This window comes from Xenopus laevis, chromosome 3S (genome assembly GCF_017654675.1).
Source record: "Xenopus laevis strain J_2021 chromosome 3S, Xenopus_laevis_v10.1, whole genome shotgun sequence".
Lineage (NCBI taxonomy): Eukaryota > Metazoa > Chordata > Amphibia > Anura > Pipidae > Xenopus > Xenopus laevis.
This window is the reverse complement of record NC_054376.1, coordinates 127155924-127165371: the sequence shown is the minus strand read 5'-3', so window position 1 is coordinate 127165371 and position 9448 is coordinate 127155924. Positions and strand designations below refer to the sequence as shown.

The 9448-nt window shown below is 43.4% G+C and overlaps 1 long non-coding RNA gene across 1 annotated transcript; it reads left to right on the top strand.

Moving 5' to 3' along the window:
- The first annotated feature begins 216 nt into the window (after window positions 1–216).
- On the top strand, window positions 217–3510 carry LOC121402082. Its single transcript, XR_005966522.1, has 3 exons — window positions 217–610; window positions 697–855; window positions 2981–3510. It is a non-coding gene; the product is annotated as an uncharacterized LOC121402082 (long non-coding RNA).
- Window positions 3511–9448: the final 5938 nt, after the last annotated feature.

The following is a 9448-nucleotide window of genomic DNA, read 5'->3' as shown; positions in this document are numbered from 1 at the left end:
AAACTGCTCTGTTCCTTTATTCCCCATTTCTTTCTCCCATGTTTATTCCCTCTCTCTATCTTGAATTTCTAACCCTGTTCTTCTCTTCCTCCCCTCCGCTCCCTGACCCTCCCGTTGGGTCAGTGAACGTTTCATACAGGATTGCCCAAAATCCAGAGGACAGCACCCAAAACAAAGCCAGCAAATCAGAGGCTGAACATGGGAGGTGGTGGCCATGTGCCTGATTGACCAACCAGACAGAATTCCAGCTCAGCTGAGACATTTCTTATATAAGTGAGTTCAATGGGAAATTCTCACTGCCTCTAACTCTTCCCTTCTGTCCCTACTCCCCTCACCCTCCCCTCCCACTCTGTGTCTCCCTTTGTCTTTGTCTCACTCATTTCTACTTTTGTGTGTAGTTTTTGTGTTATTGTGTCTCATACTGCTGTCTGTTCCCTTCTATTCAGCCTTGTACTCATCTGATCTTTCTCTGCATTTCTTTCTTCTTTCCCTGTGTTGCTTGTTACTTTATAAATCATGTGGATACATTTTGCCCCCCTAAAAATTCCATTTTGTAGGAAGCTACAAACTGTTGCAGTCTTGCAGTGGGCTGTCTCATTTCTTGCAATGGGTGAGTCCTGGAGATTAATTCTAATAGGGGTCAGCTCAGTCTCTGTGGCCCATCTGATACCAGCGGAATATACCACTTTCTTTCAGCTCAGTGCTGCATTGCCCTCTATCCTCCTGCTCTTCTCTCACTATCGGTTCCTGGCTCTCCTCTATGGAGTATCGCTATATATCTATTGGCACACCCTATCCAATGGAGTTCGCAGCTGAACTGTGTGGAGATACTTTGCTGAATACTTTCCCATCAAGGTAAGTCACAGAGGCCGTGTTGATCATAATGTATTCACGCATTATACAAGAAACAGAAGAACATAGGGTTAGGGGTTATGGAATCATTGAATACTTCTAGATGTTTTTCATGTTAGTTTCTGGGGAAACATAGATAGGGCTCTTCTGTAGCCTCTTGGAAGCCTTGTGGGGGCTTCTCAAGAAAAAATATGAATTAGGTTTGAAAAGCATTGGTTCCTAGCTACAGACCAAGGAGAAGTTGTTGGGTTCCTCATTGCAGACTGGGACTATGTGTGGGACTGCTGGTTAAAGGTTAAACGAAAGTTGGAGGTTTCATTGTTACAAGCTGGGAATTGAAAAATTGGGTTTTTAGATTCAGGGTGTGGGGAAGTTGTAGAGTTTCTGGTTGTAGGTTTGCAAAGGGTCGATGGGGTCTCCATTACAGGCTGGAGAAGAGACTTGAAAAAGGTTGATGGATTGCAGATTACAGACCGGAGAAAGGTTGCTGGTTACACACTGGAAAAAGGGTTTACGGGTTGCTGGTTAAAGGCTAGAGAATGAAAGATGGGTTGCTAGTTACAGAAAGGAGAATGGTTGATGAGTTACTGGTTAAGGCTGGAGACTGAAGGATAGGTTGCTAATTAAAATGGACAATGGATGATAGGTTGCTGGTTGCAGATTGGGGAAGGGTTGATGGTAAGAGACTGGGAAAAGGTTGATGGTTTGCTGGTTACATATTTGAGGAAAGTTGGTGGGCTACAGGTTACAGATGATGGGTTGTTGGTTACTTGCTGTAGGAAGGTTGGTGGGCTACCGGTGACAAATTATGGGTTGCTGGTTACTTGTTGGAGGAAGGTTGGTGGGTTGTAGGTTACACATGATGAGTTGCTGGTTACTTGTTGGAAGAAGGCTGGTGGGTTCCAGGTTACATATGATGGGTTGCAGACTAGAAAAAGGCTGATGTTTTCATTGTGATTTCTCTGCAGCTTTTGTGAACAGCTCCCTTAGATCCTAACTACAACTATATTATGGGATTCCATCCTCATGGTCTTCTGGTGGTTAGGGCCTTTGGAAATTTCTGCACTGAAAGGATAAGTAAACCTTTGAAATAAGTGAGTATAAAATTGATGAGGTTGCTATTCTAAGCACTTTTGTAATATACATTTATTATTTATTCTCTTTTAATTCCAGGATATTAAGGGATACATGTGCTGTTAATATGAATGAATTTTGTTACAACAGCGCCACCTGCTGGTCAGTTTCCCACCAGTCTGACCACCAAGTAGTCAAGGAAGTTGTCAGGAGAAAGAAAGAGGCTGCTCTGATGTTCTTCTGCTTAGGAAAATAATTAGAAACCTTTCTCACATCTTTCCTAAGCAGAAGAACATCAGAGCAGCCTCTTTCTTTCTCCTGACAACTCAAACTCAGCCACTGTCACACTCCCTTCCCAGAGACTATTATCCACTGTTACTATAGGCACCATCTCTCCCTACTATACCTGCTATCCCACAGTCACACTCCCTTCCCAGAGACTATTATCCACTGTTACTATAGGCACCATCTCTCCCTACTATACCTGCTATCCCACAGTCACACTCCCTTCCCAGAGACTATTATCCACTGTTACTATAGGCACCATCTCTCCCTACTATACCTGCTATCCCACAGTCACACTCCCTTCCCAGAGACTATTATCCCACTGTTACTATAGACACCATCTCTCCCTACTATACCTGCTATCCCACAGTCACACTCCCTTCCCAGAGACTATTATCCACTGTTACTATAGACACCATCTCTCCCTACTATACCTGCTATCCCACAGTCACACTCCCTTCCCAGAGACTATTATCCACTGTTACTATAGGCACCATCTCTCCCTACTATACCTGCTATCCCACGGTCACACTCCCTTCCCAGAGACTATTATCCACTGTTACTATAGACACCATCTCTGCCACAGATGATTGTGGTTCTTCTCTGAACCCAACTCCTCTTGGTCCTGTCCTTTGCCCTACTGTAAAGTGTAGCACCCAGTTTTGGTAGAAACTCCAGATTACTCCACTAAACAAGTCCGTCTGTTATTGACTATCATTCCTCCCCTTCCAAATACTGTCTGTAATCCTTGGCTGACCTTCTCTTGCAGAGCTCATTTGGTTCCAGTACTGTCCTTTGGGGAGAATGACTTGTACAATCAGATTTCTGCTCAGAACTACCCAGGAGAAGCTGCAAAAGATTTTGGGAATTTCCCTGCCCCTCTTTCATAGTCGTGGTATCTTCCAGTACAGTTTGGGTCTCCTCCCTCATCTCAGAAAAAAATCTATACAGTGGGTGAGAAGTTTAATTCTTTACTTGCTTGTGTCTCAAACCAACTGTCTCATCTTTGTTATCTCTGCCACCCCCATTCTATCCTCTCACATGTCAATATTCTCCATCTATTGTGGGATCTCCAATCCCTGTGGCTAAAACCCCATGTCCCACCCAGGAGCAAATCTCATCTCTTCATGCCCTTTACACTCCAAAGTTTTGGGATCTCTTTGAAATGCACAAAGGTAACTATAGAATTCCCAGAGACCGAAACCTGGTGTTGTGCTGAGACTCCATGGAAGTGGAGGAGAGTTATTAAGACTGACTGGTGGACTCTATCTCCTCTAGTCTTTTAAATTTTCCTTGGCTTGCTGACCAATCATGGTAGTCGGTGGTCAGACTGGTGGGAAACTGGTGGGAAACTGACCAGCAGGTGGCGCTGTTGTAACAAAATGCATTCATATTAACAGTACGTGTATCCCTTAATATCTTGGAATTAAAACAAAATAAATAATGAATGTAAGTTACAAAAGTGCTTAGAATAGCCCCCTCATCAATTTTACATTCAACTTAAGGTTTACTTATCCTTTAAGAGCTCACAGTAAAAAGTTCAATGCCAGGCACAGCCAGAGGCCTCTCCTTCAGAATCACCAGCAGGGGGAGACAGTCATGCACTCTGTCCTTTTTCTATTTCTTCTTGATAGTTATTTAAATACATTGCAGAGGAAAAATGTTAAATGAAATATTTACAGAAAGTCCCTTTCTAGGGCTCGCTGAGCCGTCTGCAACACTACAGCTGCAGTTTAGATTTTCTGCATTTCAAGTTCTGACTCCTGAAACAATGTAGTGAAAGAGATAAATCTATTAACTGCAGTTACAGTAACTGTCGGATATTGTTAGTGAATGTACAGTGTACTGTCATTTCCTCCCGTAGCAAATCTTCCAGGCTAATTTGTTTGGCTGGAAGGCACAATAACATGTGGTTACCCTGATTACCAGGCTCGCAATAACTTGACCCATAACTGCCAGCTGACAAGATCAGATCTCTCTCCGGCATCTGCTTGTACATATGGAATATTTAAAGGAAAAATATTTAAGGAAAGTGGAGGCAGCTGCAAATCTGAGTATTCCACCGAAGCATGGACTAATGTGCCCCTGGCACAGGGGGGTGGAAGCTGCTCATATACAGTAAATATATATATACCATATATATAGGCATAAGCTGAAATAATAACAAATGTATCCTCAGCTTTCGGGCAGAATTCATAGCGTAAGCAGCACCCGAGGCGTCTGTTTTTATCCCCCCCCAGGAATCACCTCCACTGTAACAATTAACCTCTCAAGTGTCCGGGAAATGTGAGAAACCTTTACCTTATGGGCCTTGCTAGGTCTGGGTGGTTGCGCGGGGTCCTTGAGCTTTTTTTCACACTAGAAAAAAGGATTGGGCCTCACTTGAGGTTTCCGAGGGTGTTCATGGGCAGTTTATTTCATATCAAACGCTTTTGTTATTTTAGGTGAGGGAAAGCTAACAGCTGGTTGGCGTAACTTTGCACGGCTATGGGTGCTAAATTGTGGCATGTCATACACTTTAGGCCTACACTTTTCTCATGCCATGATTTCTGGCAGCAGTACAGGGCTTTAGAGGGACCTTGGCCCTGCAGGCGCTACTATCATATCATAAATGATAAGCAAAGTCAGGAAACAAAGTGGGACACCTCATGATAAGACTGGGGCATCAAAGACTGCAACTTCAAGGGTCCTTCATGCAAACTGAAGGGTCCTCCTCCTGGTGCCCAACCTTGCATTGCTTCCTCTGCCCACCAATGTGCGCCACCGACAAATACTTCCATCCTACTTCTTTTTCAGCTGTGATTGGGTCCTGGCTGGGCAGAGGGGGTGATCTATATGAGGGAGCAGGGATGGGTGGTGTCACCCCTGCCCAGTCCAACACTGGACACCCCTTAAATGCGTTCCTCTTCCAATGGGTCTTCCCTCCAATGATAATCTGATATTTGACCTGGAATTCAAGCAATTGAATTGAATTGAATTCTGAGCTGGCTGACCACCAAACTGAGTTTGTGGTCAACATGGGCCCAAGTCATACAATAAGAATTTTTGTAGTATGGACAATCTTTGGCCAAAATGATCTATATCAGATATCTATTCAGAAGGTTTCATTTTCCCATCCAGCACATACTGCATTGGCACATTGATGAGATCCTCATGCGACATGTCTGTAGGTCCCTCCAGTATGTGGGTGGTCAAATCGGGGGGTGACCCCCCAAACAAGCAGATCATGCAATGTATGACCAAGACTGTGGGTCAATGAAGAGTCTGGTATTCTACACACATGGAACTTTGGCCGGGTTTTGCCCACTACAGGGCCCCCGAACCAAATGCTCCCTGACCTTGCCTGACCCAGAAACGTGTCCTGTCAAAAAAATATGATGAAGTAGCTCAATTGGGAAATACTTTGACTACGTCAAGCAACAGAGGAGTTAATCTTGTTTGTATTCGTGGGTTATTCAGTCCACATCACCAAGATGGACAAAGCCCAGAGAAAGGCACAGGAATGCAAATAGGAAGAGACATGGCTTTGTACAGAGGCTGGAGGGACAGGAGACACAAGAACTGAGCTCACACGTTGTGCATGAAGTGGAGCCCGTCTCTTTGGATTAGCTATAAGATAAATTGAAATCGATGTTGGTGGAGATACCTTTTTTCATACTACAGGAGCTAGCACAAGGGATGAATAACAGCATGGGTGAGCGTGGTTGGGATCATAATAATAATTCCAGCTCAAGTTGATCTTCAGAAAACAAAGAAGATCTTCCAATCCACCAATCCTATGTATTAACTCAAGGTTCCCCTGGGGTTGGTTGACTGTGCATCACTGATGACCACATCACTGAAGGGTTTCTTACTAACCTTTCTAATTGATTTGAATATTTGGTTGCTAGGTCCTCTTCATTTTTCCAGGCCACCCAATTTCAGGAGGATCACATGCTACCTGACAGGAAGAGCAATCCTTTGTGCATAATTCGCCTTTTTATGTGCGCCAATTCTGTATCTTATTTGGAAGGTCCCCTGTGGGTTGGTGCCATGCCAGCTATGGAAATGGCTGAGGTTTTTGGATTGAGCTGTTCCACTCTTGTCCAAATTGTTTGTTTTCAGATGCATTCATTAATCCTGTAGGATCATTTGACCACAATGGACTTTCACGCTGTGCCAATTCTTTATTGTGAAAGTAATCAGTAGATTACCTGACCTAATCGTTGGGATTGTGGAAAGTGGGCAGTGCTACAGAAATAACTGATAACTGCTGTCAACATCCAGATTTGTGTTCAGGAGCTAATCTCAATTACAAATGGGGGAAATACCCCAAGGCTTATCTTCCTTTAAGATGTCCATGTGTACTGAATATTCTTCTGCATATTTGTGAGGAACCATATTGACAGACATGGAGGCACCTGGTAAGAAGGACCTTGTATGGAGATCTATAATTCTTTAACCAACAACTGGAGGCCACATATGGGACAGCCCTGTTGCATCCCTTACCCCCAGAAAATAAATAATGATGTGTGCACTTTATTTATTGTTCTTCCACACATAAATATTGCTCTATATAGGATGCTGAAATTGTGGGTCCAGGGAAGTCACCCCTTCTCTTAAGGCCCTTATGATTTCAGTGCACGCAGAAACCATTCAGACCAGACTTCAAACTATTACCTAGAAGCAGGGGGGAAACAGCATTCCACCTTTGAATGGCAGTGAAGAAACATAGTGTTGGACTGTGAAGTCAGTGGCCCACTAAGAAATCTTAGATTGTGAGTCCTTGATTCAAAATAGCTTTCCTCCTCTACCCACTTGCCCTGTTGTTGTTAGTTCACCCTTTTTCTGATCCTTGATTCTTATCTCCACCTCTTCTTTGTCCTCTCCTTTCTCTCTCAAATTTCTTCACCATATTTAGAGGGAACACTAATGGCTACATGCCCATGGATGTGTAATCATTTCTCTGGTGGAGGTGACTTTTAGAAGAAGGAAGGTATTGAAGGCCATAACTCATCTTCCAACATGCCACATTTAAAAATGTTATAACAGGATAAAGGGAAGATGGAGATCAACTATGAATAAAGCCTTTTGGTTATAACAATGACAGAGGTGAGTATCCCATAAGCAAGTCAGTCCATTTATCTACATAGCATTCTTTTGATTGAGGTGCCCATACTGAAATAGTGATGGCAAGTGACTTGTTTGACTTTGTAATCCATTTCTGTACACAAGTGACACTGGACACATTTGCAGGTGACCGCTCTCTCCTTGAGTGTTTGGATCAGAGACAACATGGAAGACTCCATGAGGAAATACATTCAGTCTTTACGTGTTTTCCAATGGGTGCTTACATTGCTACTGATGAGTATGTAGCAATCAGATTGTTAAAATTTCGGTTAAAAGAAAGGTAGTGGTGGTATTAGTTTAAAGTACAAGGAATCATATTGCCTTTTATAGAGGCAGTTAAGAAGCAGTACAACCTGGAAATGGAGGTAGATAAAAAAGTGGAAGAACCAGTATTACTGGAAATGGAGGTTAATAGATATGGTAGGATCAACTGTTGTATCTGGAAATGAAGGTTAATAAAGAAGGGATGGAAAAGTAGTAGAACCTGGAAGTAGAAGTTAACAAGGAAGTTAAGAAGTAGTAGAACCTAAAGATTGAGGTTAATGCAGAAGGGGAGAAGCAGTATTATCTGGAAATAAAGGTAAAAAGAGAACTGTCAAGAGTCTTGTGAGAGTGAAGACACAGGTTGGATCCTGAAAAAGGAAGTTAATTAAAGTAATAAGGATGGTAATAATCAGTAGAACCTGAAAATGGAAGTTATAAAAGAAAAGGTGAGAAGCAGCAGAACCTGGAAATGAAGGTTAAAAAAATAAAGGGAAAATGCAGTAGTACTGGAAATGGAGGTTAATAAAGAAGAGGGAAAATGGCAAAAATCTACGGAGGTGAAAAGAATTAGCCCAACACCAAAGAGACATCAGGATTAGCAAACGACTCACGGTGGGTCAAACTGAATGTCCCTCCATAGACCCTTCCACCTTGCTTCATCCATCCTTTGTCTCTCCAAAGAACGTATCTTCCCGAGCTCCCCCAGTATCATCTCCACCACCACTGGACAGGGGAGGACTTCGACAAGCATTTCACTACATGTCGTACTTTGTATGTTGTGTATGTGACAAATAAATTTGAATTTGAATTTGATTCATGCCTCAGAGAAACCTTGCACCGTGCACTCCAGGTGTAAAAGCGGACAACAGAGCTGACTAAGAAAAGAGTGCCCAAATCATAACCCCTGTGCCGCTTGAATGCCCCATAGGCAGGGCAGCCATCAGGGGGGGACAGGGGGGAGAGTTGTAGGGGGCCCCAAGGGTAAGGGGGGCCTGGCAACGCCACACTTACTTGATTAGCCCCCCATCTTTCTGAAAGCTGCTGACTTCGGGAAGGCATGGATGTTTAAGGGCCCTGGCCACCAATTTTCTCATAATGTGGGGGTGGGGGGCTGGCCACCAATTTTGGCCACCAATTTTTTTTCTCATGTGGGGTCCTAGCCGCCAATATTTTTTAATGGGGAGGCCCTGGCTACAAATGTTTTTTATGGGGGGCCCTGACCCCCAATATCTTTTTATTTTTTATTAACATGTGGGAACTAGGGATGTAGCGAACGTCGGAAAAAAAGTTCGCGAACATATTCGCGAACTTGCGCAAAAATGCGAGCGGTTCGCGAACGGTTCGCGAACCCCATAGACTTCAATGGGAAGGCGAACTTTAACATCTAGAAAAGACATTTCTGGCCAGAAAAATGATTTTAAAGTTGTTTAAAGGGTGCAACGACCTGGACAGTGGCATGCCAGAGGGGGATCAAGGGCAAAAATGTATCTGAAAATCTGCCTGTGTGTGCTTGGAAGAGATAGTGTAGGGGGAGAGCTGTTAGTGATTTCAGGGACAGATGATAGTAAGTTTGCTGGCTAGTAATCTGCTTGATACTGCTCTGTATTGGAGGGACAGAAGTCTGCAGGGATTTGAGGGACATTTTAGCTTAGGTAGCTTTGCTGGCTAGTAATCTACTGTTCTCTTTAAACAACTGCCATACGTTGACCTTGTAGGCATTGTTTGCCCAGTTTTTTTGGACGCAGCCACTGAAGCACAGTTGCCAGAAAAAATATGCCATATAAATGCTGAAAATAGTCATTTTTCGCCATACGTTGACCTTGTAGACATTGTTTGCCCAGTTTTTTTGGACGCAGCCACTGAA